Below are 17,863 nucleotides of genomic sequence, written 5' to 3'. Positions count from 1 at the left end.
TAGTGAACAGAGCTATGAACTGTATACAGACCATGTACATGCAAATACCTCTTGTTATTTCTTTAGCCATCTGCATCTGTAATAAACCAAACATGAGCTCATACTAATGTCTCTGATTTAAATACAGTACCACGTGGTTTGTTCTAGCATATCCCCCTTTCTTTTCAGTAAATGTCCTCCCCAACAGTGAGAAATTCAGCGCCTACCATCTGCCATTCATTTCTTTATTTGTTAAGTCCAGTATATTTATGCAGTAATTTTATAATTTTGAACTCATACCCCAGAAAATCATTTTTCAATCATTATCATTGCAATTATTTTAAGCAAAAAGACTTTTAAAAGTTTTTTAGAACAATTTTACTATTAGGATGTTTCACTGTTTAGGCTTACTGATAATTGTTTTATCTAGAGCAAGAGTATTTTGGTTTTAGAAAATAAAGGGTAATTAGCTTTAGTTTTCCTTGAAATTTTAATATCAGCACTAACCCAAGAATATCCAAAATAGTCATAGAAATGCAATAAACCACTACAATTATCACAAATAATTGGAAGATCTGCAATATAAACATCATGCCTTAACAAAATAGAAAGCATTAACCAATGTTGTTTTGAAAAATAACAACTTCTTAGTTATTATTACTACCTATTAGGACACATTTAAGAAATAACAGTGGTTTTTTTGTTGTTGTTGTTTGCCTGTTTGTTTGTTTTTTAATTCTACTGTTTTCCCATCATATCACCTACGATATGGACTGGGCAGTGAGTTGAATTGGAGGTGACCATAGGGGTGACAGCATGGCCTTTTGGTATTATGGATTGAATGTTTGGATCTACTAAAATTATATGTTGAAACCCAAATCCCTAATGTGTTAATATTCTGAGGTGGGCCTTTGAGGGATGATCAGGTTATGAGGATAGGATTATCATAATGAGATTACTGGCCTTATAGAAAAAAGAAGAGAGAGATCTCTCTCTCCCTCCACAGTCACACATTGAGGAAATGCCATTTGGGCACCGACCAAGAAGATGGCTGTCTGCAGTTCAGAAAATGAATCTGCTGGCACCTTGACCTTGGAATTTCCAGCCTCCAGAACTGTGAGAAATAAGCATCTGTTGTTTAAACACCCCAGTGTGTGGTATTTTGTTATAGCAGCCTGAACTGACAGAGACTCTTGGTAATTCATGACATGTAGCTAGTTCAGTCACATAAAAGTTTTGGAGATTGACAGTTATTTTAGATTACTCAATTGAAACAGCATATGTAAAGCATCTTTTCTTTACACTAAAATGCCATTATATGTCATTTTGTCCTTTGGAAATCAAGATATTTAAACTTTAAAAATATTATTAACCTTCAACAGGCTAGATTTGAGGAATTCCAAGTACAGTCCCATGTTATGGTTTATACTACAGTCCTATATGTGTCAAGCATCCCACAAACTAATAATCTAATGAGAAAAATAACACATAAAGAACAATAGATTGTTTCTCTTGAATGAATAGCAGAATGCATATTCTAGTAGCTAACATATGACATTTTTTGCAATGTCAGAAGCAGAAAGTTTAATAAGCCCCCTTTTGATAATGCAGCTTTTCCAACAAGTGTGATATACTAAGGTATTTGAATATCATCAAATTTAAGCTTAAGTCATGTTTTTAAATTACATTGTTATTCATTTTTGCAGATAGAAGTTTAAAGATTTATTTTTATGTACACTATGCTGTATTTTTTTGTTTTTTTCTTTTTTTAAAGTATATTTTATTGATTATGCTGTTACAGTAGTTCAAATCTCTTTCCCCTTTGCTCCCCTCTACCCAGTACCCTCTTCCCTCCAGCAATTCCACCCCACTTAGTTATGTCCATGGGTCATGCATATAAGTTCTTTGGCTTCACCCTTTCCTATATTATTCTTAATTTCCCCCTGTCTATTTTGTACCAACCTATTATGCTTCTTAATTCTTGCACCATGTCCCCATTTTTCTCCCTCCCCACTCCCAGCTGATAAACCTCCAAATAATCCCCATACCTATGATTTTGCTCCTATTCTGCTTTGCTTAGTTGGATTTTGTTTTTATTTTCTAGATTCAGTTGTCGATAGTTGTGAGTTTGTAGTCATTTTAGCGTTCATAGTTTTGATCTTCTTTTTCTTAAGTAAGTCCCTTTGACATTTCATATAATAATGGCTTGGTGATGATGAACTTCTTTAGCTTCACCTTGTCTGGGAAGCCGTTTATCTTCCCTTCCATTCTAAATGATAGCTTTGCTGGATAGAGTAATCCTGGTTGCATGTTGCCTTTCATCACATTGAATACTGCTTGCCAGTTCCTTCCTACCTGCAAAGTGTCCTCTGAGAAACCAGCTGATAGTCCTATAGGCACCCCTCCTGTAGGTAATTCTCCACCTCTCTCTTGATGTCCCCAGGTCTTTCTATTTTTCACCTTTGGATTCTCAATCATGATGCATCCTGGTGTGGTCCCCTCTGGGTCCAGCTCGCCGGGACCCTCCATGCTTCCCAGACTTGTGCTGTCCATCTACTTTGCAAAATTTGGGAAATTTTTCTCATTTTTTTCAATTCTTGCTTTCTTATTCTGCACTGGTTGACTTTTTTTCTTCCTTATGTTCCAAATCATTGATTTGAACCCCGATTTCCTTCCCTTCACCATTGGTTTTGTGTGGATTTTCTTTTGTTTCACTAAGCATAGCCTTCACTTCTTCTCTTATGCGTTTGCCATACTCAAGTATATCTGTCAAGCCTGTGAGCATCTTTATCACCAGTGTTTTGAATTCTGCATCTGTTAGGTTGGCTATCTCCTCATCTGTTAGGTTGGCTACCTCCTTATCGCTTATTTCTCCCACTGGAACCCTGATCCATTCCCCCTTTTGGGCCATACTTCTCTGTCTCCTCATTCTGACAGGCTCCTGTGTTTGTTTGCCTCCACATCTCAGGTAAAGCTGTCACTCCTGCTATGTTGTAAGGGGCGGAGCCTTAGGTATTCGTCAGTACAGGGCAATCTTTTTTACCACGTTGTGGCGCTGTATGTGGGGGAGGGGTCCAAGAGAAATTAATGCTGCCTGCTCAGCACTTGCACCTTTTCCAGACACCTCTCCCACTTCTGTATTGAACTGGTACTCCTCTAGTTGTTTCCCTGGCCGTCGTTCCCAGAGTGGGTGGGTCTGTGGATGTTCTGGGACCATGGGGGCCCCTTAAACAAGCAGACTCTGCTGAGAACCAGCGGTTTCTGCCTCCATCCAGACCCTACTGGTCTGCACAGTCAGAAGCAATGAGGCTTGATTTACCCCGGTGCTGGGACTGTGAGCTGGCAGGTCCAGTGAGGGACTGGGAACCCTCCCCAGGTGTCCCTCCTGACTTTTTAAAACATGTGACTGCACTTTCTGCCTGCCTGCAGCTGCTGCCGCTGCTGCTGCCACCACACTACGTCCTCTCCACTCCAGCCGCGCCCTTCCTACCTGTCTGGATAAGTATTTCTTCTTTATATCTTTCTTTGCTGGACTTTCATGCAGTTTGATTTTCTGGAACTTCTAGTTGTTTCTAGTTTTGAGGTAGTTGTATTCCTTCTTAGTTGTGGAGGGAGACACAGCATGTTTGTCTATGCCTCCATCATGGCTGGAAGTTCATACATTATGTTGTATTACAAAATGATCTTAGTACTTTGCAAAAACCATAAAAACTCTTTTTCAGAATTTACTATGTAAGACATGGTGACATAGGGAATATTTTATTTCAGTTAAAGATAAATACTAAGGACAAGTAAGTAGGGTCATAATATTTTTGCCTATGAATGACTTTGTATAAGCATAGAACTAGTTGATTTTGTTTTGTTTTGTCACTGTGGCCAACACTAATTGAATCAGGTGACAGCAAAGTTTGATTTGTTATTTTTTCTTTAAATAGTCCAATTTTTAAGATAGTTCTTCAATTATTTTACACTTCCTAATTTTAGGCACAAATGCACATCTAGTTTCAAGGGTAATTATTTTACCTCACAAAACATAAAAAAGTATAGTATATATAAGTATAAAATAAAGGTATATATTAACATAAGTTCTTAAAGTAGCTTTAACACATCTTAGTATTTCTTGATATTACCTGAGTAGATATACTTGGGACAGACTGTTTTAAGATGATCAGTATAGCACAGTGAACTTCCTAATCTATTATTTTTTTCATCAGAAGTTATAATAATTGTATAGGAAGAGTCATATCTGTGATTAATAATCTTAAGGGCCTAAGAGGGTTACATTTTTTAATATATTATTTTTGTTTAACTTTCAGTCATAGGTTTTTAAAACTGTTTAAAAATGCAATTTAAATGGTATTTGTGGGATCATAAACCTCCACAGAACTCTATCAATTCATGACACAAATTCTGAAAACTACTCGTAGGTTTATGTTCAGATTTCTACTCTTCAGACTGGTTCACACTCTGACCCATGCCTCATACCTGATCTCCTCTCCTGGGATCTCACTTTTCAAACATAGCTCTTTCCAGCCATGGAGTTTTATTGGTCCTTCCATATTCTTTTTCTCTTGTATAGCTTTGTTTCTGTTCTTTCTTATGCTGCAAATATCTTTTTCTTCTCTGGGCTTCTTGGCAAACATTTATGTTTATTTATTAAATATAGATTATCTTAGCTTCACATTTGCTCTTTTGGAAAGTCTCTGATTTCCCCTGTCAAGATCAGGTAGTTTTACACTCTGTTCAATCAGGACCATGTGCCTCACTCCAGTGATGGAGAGAGTCCATATTCTCTCTCTTCCTATACCCAGAAAGGGGAAAACTTTGCTGCTTTTGACATACATAAATAAATAAATAAATAAATAAATATATATATATATATGTGTGTGTGTGTGTGTGTGTGTGTGTGTGTATACACACAAATATATATATGTGTGTGTGTGTGTGTGTGTAATGTCTGGTGTCTAGTGTCTCCAGGCCTTCACCAAGGGGAAAGTCTGATTGATCCGTTTGGTCAGTCTGACATTGATTAGGCTACCTTTCATCAGTGGACACATTGGAATATGATGTCTCTACCCTCACCCTTTCTGTTTCACATCTATGAAACAGGTCTGCAGTCTTTGTAGGTGTGGGCACCAGGGCCAGTCATATAGCTGAGGAAACACTTTCTTCTGTGGTGGACAAAATCTATATGAGGGTGTTTTAGGCCTTAGTTGGTTATTGCAACATAGCTTTAAATAATACCTGGATCTTTGGGTTATGAAGTATTTGCCCAGATTTCATTTTGCTTGCCATCCTTTAATCTATATGTCATGAGCCAAAAATCTAAATAAAGGAAAAGGAGTAATGGGATTGAGGCACATCAAATGTGTAACATTCATGCTACTATTCATCAAGATGTCAGTCTCTTCTACAGAGCTCTTAGTTTTTGGAAGACTAGGAAGGTATTTCGGGCCCACAGTGATGGGTATACGTGGAAAGTAGAGCATGTAACAAAAGTATATTTAATACATGCATGGTCAAAATATTCCTGATAGGGATTGACCTGGTGTAGTATAGGAAGTATAAAAATCATATTTATGGGGATTAAATTAGTTAGTACTTATAAAATAATTAGAGCAGTGTATGGCTCATATTAAGAATTACATAGTTAATTCAATCAACCAACCAATCAGTAGTATAGTTAAAGGATATTGCAATAAAACTGATCTTGAACATAAATTTTAACATTATAGTGGGAGATTGGAGGAATGTTATTAAGTGGAATGTTTGTTACTTAGACCTCTTTTGAATTAATAAGCTCCAGCTTTCCATCCATGAAACTGATATGGTTATATAAGCCTCTATAAATGTCAGGTTATGGGCTTATTTACATCTTTATGATACTCAGAGAGAGGGATACAATTTTGGTCACCTTTGGCCCCATTCTCTTATAATGTTGTTATCAAAAATGGGATCTTTATGCCAAAATAATTATAAAGAAATTTTATGAGCCAACCATAGTAGAAAATTTCAGAAAACACTGCAATATCTTCATGTCTGAGAGGAAACAATTTTAGTTATGTAGATGTAAAACCATACAGTTACTATATAATGTTAACTTTATTAATATAAAACTATTAATAGATGTTTCTAGTATAGTCATTAGATAAATTTAGTAACTATGATTTCAGATTAATAAGGTAAGTTAAATTAATAAGATACTTTTGTCCTAAACCAGGATGCATATGATGTCTTTATGCCTTTTATGAATTGCATAAAGGCACCCCTCCTGGGAGAATTAATTATAAGAAGGCAGCTCTTCTTCCTGGCTGACAGTGCTTGCCAAGCCAACCTGGGCTGAATGAATAGCAGTTTGTCTTCACCCCAACATGGGGGCTGTGTGTGCAGGGCACAGAATGTCAAGCATTTACAGAGGCCCTGCTAAGCCTTTATCAGAGGAGATGTGTAATTGTCTGACAATAATGTTACCTAGCTTGGAGTTAGGTTTCATAATTTGAGTCTATTAATAGGATAATTGGTGACATTAGTTTGATTTATTATGAAAAATAAATCCAAAAATTATAATGTGAAGATAGGTTAAAGAATTATTTATTGAATATTCTCAATGTACCTAGCACTGAGCTCATACCCGAATTTGATATTGAAAAGAAAAAATTGGAACTCAAGAATTTATTTCCTAGCTTAAAAACAAAAAACCTTATTTCTCATATCTTAAATAAAACTATGAAAATTAAGTAAAGAAATATAAGTAAAAGCATGTAAATCCCAAAGTGGTTTTTAGAGCATGTTAGTTAATGCTATAGTTTTAATAATTTAGAAGTTACTATTTTGAATAAATATAAATAATAATAGAAATATTAACAAAAATAATAAATTATGCCTAACAAGAAAATAAAAAGTTATTCAATGGCATGTTTATTTTGGAAGTAATACATTTAAGCCTAATTATTTTATTCAATTTTAAAACCATGGTTCTTTAGATCAAATTAATACTTCTAGGGTTTTTTTTGTTTTTTGTTTTTTTTTTACTGTGATTTCTTTAATCCCAAATTACCAATGTGCTGTATGAACTTAAGTCCTTTACATTTCCATTTATTTTAGAGTTCAAGGAAATACTAACTCATCTGTGTCCCTTTTACCAATAAAATAATCTGAATATTTTGTATTTTCCTGTATTTTGGGGTTAAAAGTGACATAACTTACTTTAAAATGAATTTTAACAGATATTCTGTTTCACATGTATAGTAATATTAAGAGGATTCTTTTTCCATATGTGTATAATTTGTAGATTCACAAATTAAGTCCTAGCTTTCTAATACAATCAACAGAAAGTAGAACTTTAACTAACATTTCGTTTCCTGATTTCTGGCCACTACATACATTCAGCTCCAGATATGGGGCATGCATAAATCCTGAATTATTCATTTCGTGTGTCAAGAATACTAATTGATATAAATTATTTACCAATTTCCTTGGCTTCAATGATTATTTTTTCAATTTCTCATTTTATTTTTTATATACATACTCAGACCCAAAATAACATATTCAGGCTATGTCCGTAAAGATTCTTATTGTGCACTCCACATGCAACATATTTCAACAAATTTTTCACACAAGAACTGAATTGTAAGCATGTAAAATTTTTGTGAACTGGGCTGTAAAATATCAGAAACAATACACTCTATCCAAGTTGACAGCTGATATCTGATCTGAAAATAGTGCATTTTCCTTAAATGTCAGTATCCTGTCACTTTGTATTGCATTGATATACACAACTATACAAGAGGGAAAATTACTGTGAAAAATAGGGTTTCATAAATACAATAACAAGAAAACAAACCAACAAACAAAAATAAAAGCTGTTCCCATGTTTTTAATATCTGAACTTCTTCTCATTACATTAATAATCTGTTGCAAATATTTAGAAAATGGTGTATTAGTCTCCTATTGCTGCTCTAACAAATTACTACAAATTCAGTGGTTTAAATTAATCAAAATTAAACTGGAGAAGTCCAAAATTGGTCTCATTGGGCTAAAATCAAGGTGTGTTGGCAGGGCTTTGTTTTTTATGGAGATTCTAGGAAAATGTGGTATAATATTTAGTCTTTCATGTAGTTCTGTTTATTTACTGTTTTCTTGTTTCTTTTGCCTGAGGAAATATATCAGAAAAAACATTGCTATAAGACATGTCCAAGATTTTACTGCCTGTTTTTTCTTCTAGGATCTTTATGGTTTGAGTCTAACATTTAAGTCTTTAATCCATTCTGAGTTTATTTTTATATACGGTGTACAAAGATGGTCTAGTTTCATTCTTTTTTGTCCAATTTTCTTAACACCATTTATTGAGTAGTCTATCTTTACCCCATTGTATGTTCTTGCTTCCTTTGTCACATATTAATTAATTGTAAAGATGTAGGTTTATTTATGGGCTCTTATTCTGTTCCATTGATCTAATGTCCATTCTTATGTACTATGCTGTTTTGATTAATTATAGCCTTGTAGTATAGTAAGATTGCTGTGACTATATAAATTTTTGGAATATTCTAGTTCTGTGAAATACATCATTGGCATCATGATAGGAATTGTGTTGAACCTATAGATTGGAAATTTTATTTTTTTAAGATTTTATTTATTTATTTTTCAGGGGAAGAGAAGGGTAGGGGAAAGAGAGAGAGAGAGAAACATCAATGGTTGCCTCATACATGCCCCCAACTGGATACCTGGCCTGTAACCCAGGCATGTGCCTGACTGGGAATCAAACATGTGACCTTTCAGTTTATAGACTAGTGCTCAGTCCACTGAGCCACACCAGCCAAGGTAGTATTGACATTTTAATGATGTTATTTCTTTCTATCTATGACCACGATACATGCTTCCACTTATTCATATCTTCCTCAACTTTTCTTTAGTATCTTATAATTTTTTTCCTACAGGTTTTCTACATCCTTGGTTAAATTTATTCCAAGGTAGTTTATTTATTTTTTAGATGAACTTGTGAATGGGATTGTTTTCTTAGTTTCCATTTCTGATAGTTCATTACTGGTGTATATATAAATGCAATTGAATTCTGGATATTTATTTTGCCTCCTGTTACTTTACTGAATTTGCCTATCAGTTCTAATAGTTTTTTGGTGGAATCTCTAGGCTTCTCTATATACAGAAGCTTTTGCACAGCAAAGAAAACCAACAAAATGAAAACATAGCCCACTGAATGGAAGAATATAATCATTGATACATCTTATAAATTTTGGTTCCTCTCCAAAATTTATTTAAAAACTTATAAAACTTAACACCAAATAAATAAATAAATAAGTAAGTAAACAAACAAACAATTCAATTAAAAAATGACAAGGGACCAGAATAGACACTTCTCCAAAGAGGACATATAAGTGACCAATAGATACATGAAAAGATGCTCAGTGTCACTAATCATCAGAGAAATGCAAATTAAAATGGCTATCATCAATAAATCAACAAAAAACTAGTGTTAGTGAGCTTGTGAAAAAAAAAAAGGACTTTCATGCATTGTTGGTGGGAATGCAGATTGGTTCAGCCATTGTGGAAACTGTATAGAATTACCTCAAAAAATTAAAAATGGAACTGTCTTATGACCCAGCATTTCTACTTCTGGGAAGTTATCCAAAGAAACCTGAAAAAATAACTTGAAAAAAAGTACATGCACCCCTATGTTTGTTGCAGCATTATTTACAATAGCCAAGATTTGGAAGCAGCCCAAGTGCCCATCAATAGATGAGTGGATAAAAAAGCTGTAGTACATTTATACAATGGAATACTACTTGGTTGTAAAAAAGAAGGAAATAGTACCTTTTGTGACAGCATGGATGGAACTGGAAATTATTAGACTAAGTAAAACAAGCTAGTCAGAGAGAGACAAATAACATATGATTTCACTTATATGAGGAATTTAATGAACAAAATAAATTAACAAAATAGAAACAAACTTATAGCTGTCACAAGGGAGGGGCTGTAGGGCTGTGTGAAAAACATAAAGAGATTATGTAAAAAAAAAAACCCAAAACATAGATAACAGTATGGTCATTACCAAAGGGAAATGGGAGTGGGGGGAGAAGGAGAAGGTAAGGGGGGGATAAATGGTGATGGAAAAAGACATGACTTGGGACATCGAATATATAATACAATATACAAATGATGTATTAAGGAATTATAGACCTTAAACTTATATAATTTTATTAATCAATAGAAGTCTAAGAAATTCAATTTAAAAAATGTACTCTTTGTCTCTGGTTCCTGGCAGTGTTCCTATAAACCTTAGAATCTCTTGAGTGATAAGATTATTTTTGTGGTGTTAATATGATGACTCTTAGCTAAAGTGCTCCTTAATAGCTTCAAGATGGAGGCTGGCCACCAAAAGACCAAGCCAGGATTGGGCCAACCCTGACCTTCAGAAAAGAGAGAAGGGCTGGAGATTGAGCTCATAATCATGCCCACACAATGAAACCTCCTTTAGAAAGCCCTAAACAGTGGAGTTTTGAGAGTTCCTAGGTTAGTGAGCACATCGAGGTATGAGAGAGCGGTACACCTGGCTGCGGCATGGAAGCTCTGTACACCCCACCCCTCAAGCCTTACCTTCCCCTGTGCATTTCTTTCATTTGGTTGTTCTTGAGTTGTTTCCTTTAAAATATACCCATATTAATAAGTCAAATGTTTTCCTGAGTTTTATGAGTCATTCCAGCAAATTATGGTACCTGAGAGGACTTATGGGAGTCCCTGAATTATAGTCAACCAGGAAGAAATGTGGTTAGCCTGGCCAATGTGATGGCAGCTGGCATCTGAAATAGGGACTGTCTTGTAGAACTGACCCCTTAACCTGCGGTGTCAGTGCTAACTCTGGGCGATGGTGTCAGAATTGAATTGAAATATTGGACTACCAGTTAGTGTTAGAGAATTGAAGAATTGGTGTTGGAAAACACCCCATGTATTTGGTGTTGGGGAACAAATCTCTCAATTAGAATCTATTTTTCTGTCTTTTCCAGCTTGTTAAGGCCTCATGCTTTTCTCAACACATGGCCTCTTCCATTTTCAAAGCAAGTGATGGCTGGTTTAGTTTTTCTCATATTATGCCACTCTGATGCTGACTCTTTTGCCACCTCGTCCACATTTAAAAGCTCCTTGTGATTACCTTGAACTCATTAGAAAATCCAGCCTAATCTTCTCACCCTAAGGTCAGCAGTTCAGCAACCATCATTCCATCTGCAACCTTAATTCCCTCTTGCCATGTAATGTAACATATTCAGAGTTTATTGAATTAGGATGTAGACATTTTGGGGGGACCACCATTCTGTCTACCACAAATGGTGAGAGCAGGAAGTACACTCTTTCACAAGATAAATCACCTGGTAACTTAAAATTTTAATGTGTTACATATATTTCATCATGATATCCATTATTTTGTGATGATAAAATTTTGATATGTCAAATAAAAACTTAAATATGTGATAAAGAAAAAACATTGGCCAGATCCTCAGAAGGCTTAGCTTCTAGTGCTTGTTCTGCTCTGAGTTGTATTCCTTGGTCAATGCATATCAACAATCTGAGTTTCCTAATCAATGGGAAGGTGGTATTAATCATACAGTGTTGTTGAGAGAATAAAATTAAATGATGTATGTAAAAATGTACTGGAAATCATACAGTGCTAGTCATACATTGTGTTATATAAATATGACATTAGCCTGAGCTGAGCAAACTTGTAAACAAAGATTATTGGTTATTATAGCACCCTTTGCTATAATTCTGCTTGAAAACAGGACCAGTAAAAGAAAAATATACTCCTCAAAACAAAATATTTTCCTCTAACTGCCAAATACCTGCTTCCTTCTATCCTCTACCATCCTCCACACTCTATCAGCCCTCCCGACCCAATAAGGTTTTAGAGAAACATAACCAAAAAGAAACTTCTGAAAAATACAATTTTTATTTTTCCAATTGGGTGAAAAGAATGATGAGGACTTAATAAGAGTCTTTAAGAATTTGAAGGCTTATAGCACAAAAATTGGTGACAAAATAAGAAGCTTAAGGACAAGAGATTTAGCTTAGGCCTCAGAAATAACTTTCAGAAATGAAAGTCAATACAGTTGAAATGAGATGCTAAAAGAAGTAATATATTTTCCTGCTTTAGAGGTCTTTTGAAGAAAGAAAGTGAAATTATTCTTACATTCTGTGAGCTGTAAAAGATTTTAAGTATCTTTGACTTTATTTTAAAGGTAACAAAAGTAGGTCCTGTGGAAGTAACACTTAGTACCAAAATGTACTTGTACCCTTTCAGAATGGTTTTGGCTGTTCTTGAAATTTTCTTTTTAGAAGTAAATTTCAGGACATAGCAAACCCTCTTGAGTTTTTGGTTAATCTAAAGATTATGTGTCATACAAGCAAATATTTTCTATACTGACTATTGTAATCAATTAACATGGCACATTCTTCACTTACTTGGGTCCTTATTAATGTCCTTCAATAACATTTTCTATTTTGCTGTATAAGTTCTTAGATAATTTCAGAGGTTTTTTTTCTCAAACACATATTTTTTAGTTGGTATGGTGAATATTTTGTTATTTCATTTTCCATAAAATAGAATGTAAATAAAACACATATTGACAAGATAATAAAAGGAGTAAAATAAAATGAACACAAAAGTCAAGAAATAGTACATTGCTCACACTCCAGAAAATGCCCTCAAGACCCTCTCCAACGTAACTCCTCCTACATTTAAAATAAGCTCCTCCATAATCTAGGGGTTGCCACTATCTTAATTTATGTGATAAATATTTCCTAGCTTTTCTTTGTAATTTTACCTTATAATCATTTATTTGTAAATAATAGAATTTAGATTTGTTTGCTTTTGTATTTTATATTAATAATAGTCTTTTTGAGTTCTGTTTCTTTACTCAAAAGTATATGTTATATAGATATATCATGATTTATTATTTATTTATTATTTTCTGTACCCAGTTTTGTCAACAAAAATGCTATGGATTTTCATGACTATGTATTCTGGAGCACATGTTCCAGTCTTCCCAGGACTTGTATCTTTGTATATTTTTCAGTTCTGTTAGGTGGCACACACTGTTTTAAAACATTATACCAATGTATATTGCCATTGCAGGTTAGGAGAGTCTGTGCCACATCCTTACCAACAATTGGTATTCCCAGCCATTTCAATTTTAGGTTGATCAATATACACTATTTCACTGTGATTTTAATTTGAAATTATATGAGCAATAATTTCTAGTCACTTTTCATATCCTTGCTGGCCATGTGGAAATCCACTTTTGTAAAGGTCTTTTTCCTTTTTTAATATTGTATTGTCATTTTTGTTTAATTTGAGGGAGTTTTATATATTGATTCTAATCCTTCATTTAAGTGTCTTCCATTCTGCAACTTGTTTTTGTACTGTTCCTTTGCTGTTTTTAATTAAAAGACAATTTGTCATATGTAGATTTTTCAATGTTTTCCCCTATTGCTATCGCCATTTGCATCATATTTAGGAAATCATTTACTACTATGGAATGTTAAATATATACTTCTAGAACATCTTTTAAAAGCTTTATATATTTTCTTTCCACAATTAAATTTCACACCGCATGGAATTTTTTTTTTTGTATGATATGAGACATCAAGCTAATTTTGTTTTATTCCAAATGGTACTCAATTGCTCAGGACCATTTGTTGAAATGTCTATATTCTCCATTGATCTACTTTGTTTCTCTGTCATACATTAGAGTGTGGGACTGAGTCTTGGTTCTCTCTTATGTTCTCATGCCCAACCCTATTCCTGCTTCAATTCCACAATCTCTAAATCATTAGAGTTTTATAGTATATCAGGAAATCTTGAGACAAAGTCCTTCTAACTTAATGTTTTTCTTCAAAACTATTTGCATTATTATTTTTATATTTATTTAAATATTGCTTTGTCAACTTCCATAAGAAAAAAAAAACAGAAATAATGGCATTGAATATACAAATAAATTTGAGGAAGATCTGTTATCTTGATAATATTTTAGTCTTATATCCATGAATATGGCATCTCTCCCTCTATTTATCTTTTAAAGTGTTTCTTAAGGCAGTTTTATGTATTTTAATAGAGTTCACATCTCGTTGGGTTTTTCCCATTTAATTTACAGTTGTAATGCTATTGTAAATGATGCAGTTTTTGTTTTACTTTCTAAATGTAAGATGTGGTATAGAGAAATACAGTTGAACTATGATTGACTATGTCATTAGTTCTCTGAGAATTTTTGCATCCTTTCTCAGTTTCCAAGAGAGCAATGTAAAAACCTGTGGATATAATTGTAAAATTTTACAGTTTGTTCTTTTTGTTCTGTCAAAGCTTGTCAGGTGCCAATAAATTTATGTCTTTTTACTAATTTCTTTCACTTTTTCACTTAAAGGAAGCACTTATGGCTTCTTTTTGCAATATTCAAATTGCCAGGATCACTGCTCCTGCACTTTGCAGCCATTGTTAAGTAAAATAAGGGTTACCTGAACACAAGCACTGACATACCATATCATTTCATCAGATAACCGAGATGGCTATTAAGTGACTGCCTGAGGCTGTCCCACATTGGGAAAACCATAAAAAGGCAGGGTTCTTTTGAAAAGACAATAAATGCTGGAAAAAACAGAAGGCAGCAGGAAAAGAAGAAGACTAAATAGTTGATGTATTGACTCTATAATAGAAGCCATAGGCATGAGTTCACAGGTGCTGAGTAGGACTGCTGAAGACAGGGCATTGAGGATTTCACTCATTCATAGGGTCACCAGGAGTCAACCGCATGTAGCACACACACAGTGACACAGACCCATATGAGAATGTTCACTTACATACTTGTTCTGGGTGCCCTGATAGCCCTCAATTCCAGTGCTGGCTGTGAGCATCAGAGTCATGCCTGACTGATGATGAGTAACAGAAACTGGCCAAAGGAGTCCATTATGGACTGAGAAACAGGTTGCTTCTTCATTTTTCTGGGTGTTGTATAATGCAGTGGAGGAGGAGGAATTCCAACAATGATTGGCACTGAAGTCCTCACAAACCCCAGAGAGTGCAGGGACTCAGAAGACTGAACTAAATCACAATATTTACAAGAATTATGACATAACATACCTTTCACATTAAGTGCCATTACACTGGGCGGGGGGGGGGGGGATTCAGAGGGTCTATACTATGAGAAGTATAAGTTCAAGCTGAGGGAAGAAGGAGAATGAATTATAATTATAAAAATAGAAGTCTTGAGGGCTTATTTCCAACACTCTGGGTCATATGTCCCTGGTCTTTGACTATCGGCACCCAGTCAGTCATTCTCTCCTCACAATATTTTACCTGGTGTAGTTTTTAAGCATAGTTTTTGGAGTTAGCCTCGATTTGATTCCAGCCTAGGTACTCTGCTTCTTTTCAACTTAGACAAGTTGCTAGCTTCTGCCAAATTAGGATAATAGAAGTACCAATAGCACTCAGTATTGCTTGAAGATTAAATGAATACTTAGAGTGGTGCCTGGCATTGAGGCACAGAACAAGTGTTCAATAACAATAACTATCCTAAAGACCATTGCTATCACTACTAATTCTATCACCATAAGTCAGGCTTTAAGTATTTATGACCTGGGCAATTAAATTCTAGCATTTTCCTGTTCTAGTTACAACTCTTAGGGATCTCTCTTATATTAATCTAGAGACATACCTGTAAAACAGTTTTGATCTTTTTCCCCTATATTAAAGACCTTCACTACCTCTTCATTATCTATGAAATCATTAAAATTTTAACATATATGTGTGACCTACGTTTAGGTTTGTATGTCTACAGCTTCATCCTCCTGTATCATTCCCCCTCTGTCTGAAATGGGTAGTTTCCTAGGTATTAGTCTCTGCCTCCACACTTCTACCTGAGCAACCTTTTGAAACATAAATTCAATCTAGTCATGCCACTGATTAAAACATTTCATGACCTATTGATAAGTCAAATATTTCTTTCTGGGAAAAGTTTTGGGAAAGCTATAACATTTGCTCCACACATTTCTGTGCCAGGAATGGTGATGAAACTTTCACAGATGTTATCCCTAAAGTTTCATTTAACCCTTTTAAAACATTGCAGCTTTGGTTGGAAATGGAACTCTGGATGTTTTGAACCTTTGATATTGTGACCTAAAAAGAATAGTATATATTGAAATGCTGATGTCTTATCTATTATGTTATCTGATAGTGAAAAACCAAAGACTTTGAAAAATGAAGATGCATCAAACCATTGTGTGGCTGTCGCATTGAACATGGAGCTACACCACATTCTTGTGGATAAAGCTGTGGTTTACCCAGTGAAGATTGCAGTTACGTGGCAGAAGAGGTAAGATCTTAGCCTCATCAGGGAAAAGAAATTCTCTTTCTCACAAGACATGGGTTTGTTTTGCTTAGACTCTCTAAGGCACTGAGATGCTTTTAATGTGGGCAGGCCATAGGTAAAGCAAGGAGCTGGTCTAGAATAAATTTGAGGATTAAGCCTGCACAATCATATTTTCTTTATTGTATTTTCTTTCTACTGTCCCTGTATATTTCACTAAAGTCTTATTAGATTTACTGCCTGATCTGTGCTAAGCTCTATAACATTGAGGAGAGCACTGCTAGTCTTCTCTTCATCAGTTTGCGTTGCCCATTTAATGCTGTTGATCCACTCCATGATCCTTAGTTCCAGGAAAAAACAGAGCTACTCTACATAGTACTACATTTGTTTTTCTTAAATTTTATAGAGATAGCATCATACAGGATATAGTTTTTTGTTTTGATCCCCATTTAATGTTTGTTGTTATGCTTTATATTATCACATAGGTCTAGGAGTTAGCTAAATTTACTTCAATTTTAGAAACAAACTTTCTAATTTTAATTTTTTTGAGCATTTATACCTGTTGATTTACTGTTGTCATGCTTAACTCTTCAAATATGATATTTCTTTGCTTCTTTGAACATATTTATAATAGTGACAATGGAATCAGTCTGTTGACTGCTTCCTCCCAACCCCCAAAGTAGTTTATACTTTTTGGTTTCTTGCCTTGCAAGTTTTGGTTAAAAACTTGACATTTTGGATAATATATATTAACTTCTCTTGATTCTCATTTGCCCCCTCTGACAGTTGTTACTGTTGCTGTTTATTTTTCTTTTCATTAGGAACTTTTCTAGTCTAAATCTGTGAAATTTGTCTGTCCTGCATTGTGTGACCACTGATGTCTTTGTTTAGTACTTTTTAAAGTAGTTTTTGTTCTTGTTTTTTTGTTTTCAAGCCTAGTTACCTAGGGGTTGCCTTTGTTTGTACATATATTGGGAATCATGATCTAATTATAATGCAGAAATTAAGCTTAACCACCTTGATCTAGTAAGGCATTCAATCTCTGTCCATAAATCTGTGAATGGGTGGGAGAAAAACTTAAAACTGAGGCCATTTTCAAGTGTTCTCTGGTTTCTGTTTTTTCTTTGGATCCTTTCATATTTCCTATGTGCATATATATGTACATAAACGCAGTTTTGAGGGCAGTTGTGAGTTTCCCTGGATTTGTCTCTAGTCTCTTGCACATCAACACAATCTCAGCTGGTAATATTCTTCCCATAACCATGACTACAAACTCAGGCTAATAGAGACCTTGTCCATCCTCACCTGCCCACTTCCAAGATCATTATTTGTATTCACAGTGCCCTTACATGTTGGTCATTGCTCACTGTTTCAAATTGAGTGAGCCCCTTTGACCAAAGCAGAAAGGTGACCTGTCTTTGTTACTGAACAGCAGTTCAGATCCCACTGCCTGCTGCCACCCTTTAGGCAAAATTCCAGAGGCAAAGGTTTGGTGATAAAGAAAAGGAGTCTTTATTCAA

Source organism: Furipterus horrens, unplaced genomic scaffold, assembly GCF_987537825.1.
Source record: "Furipterus horrens unplaced genomic scaffold, mFurHor1.1.pri manual_scaffold_7, whole genome shotgun sequence".
NCBI classification, from domain to species: Eukaryota; Metazoa; Chordata; class Mammalia; order Chiroptera; family Furipteridae; genus Furipterus; species Furipterus horrens.
Note: the sequence above shows the minus strand (reverse complement) of the source record.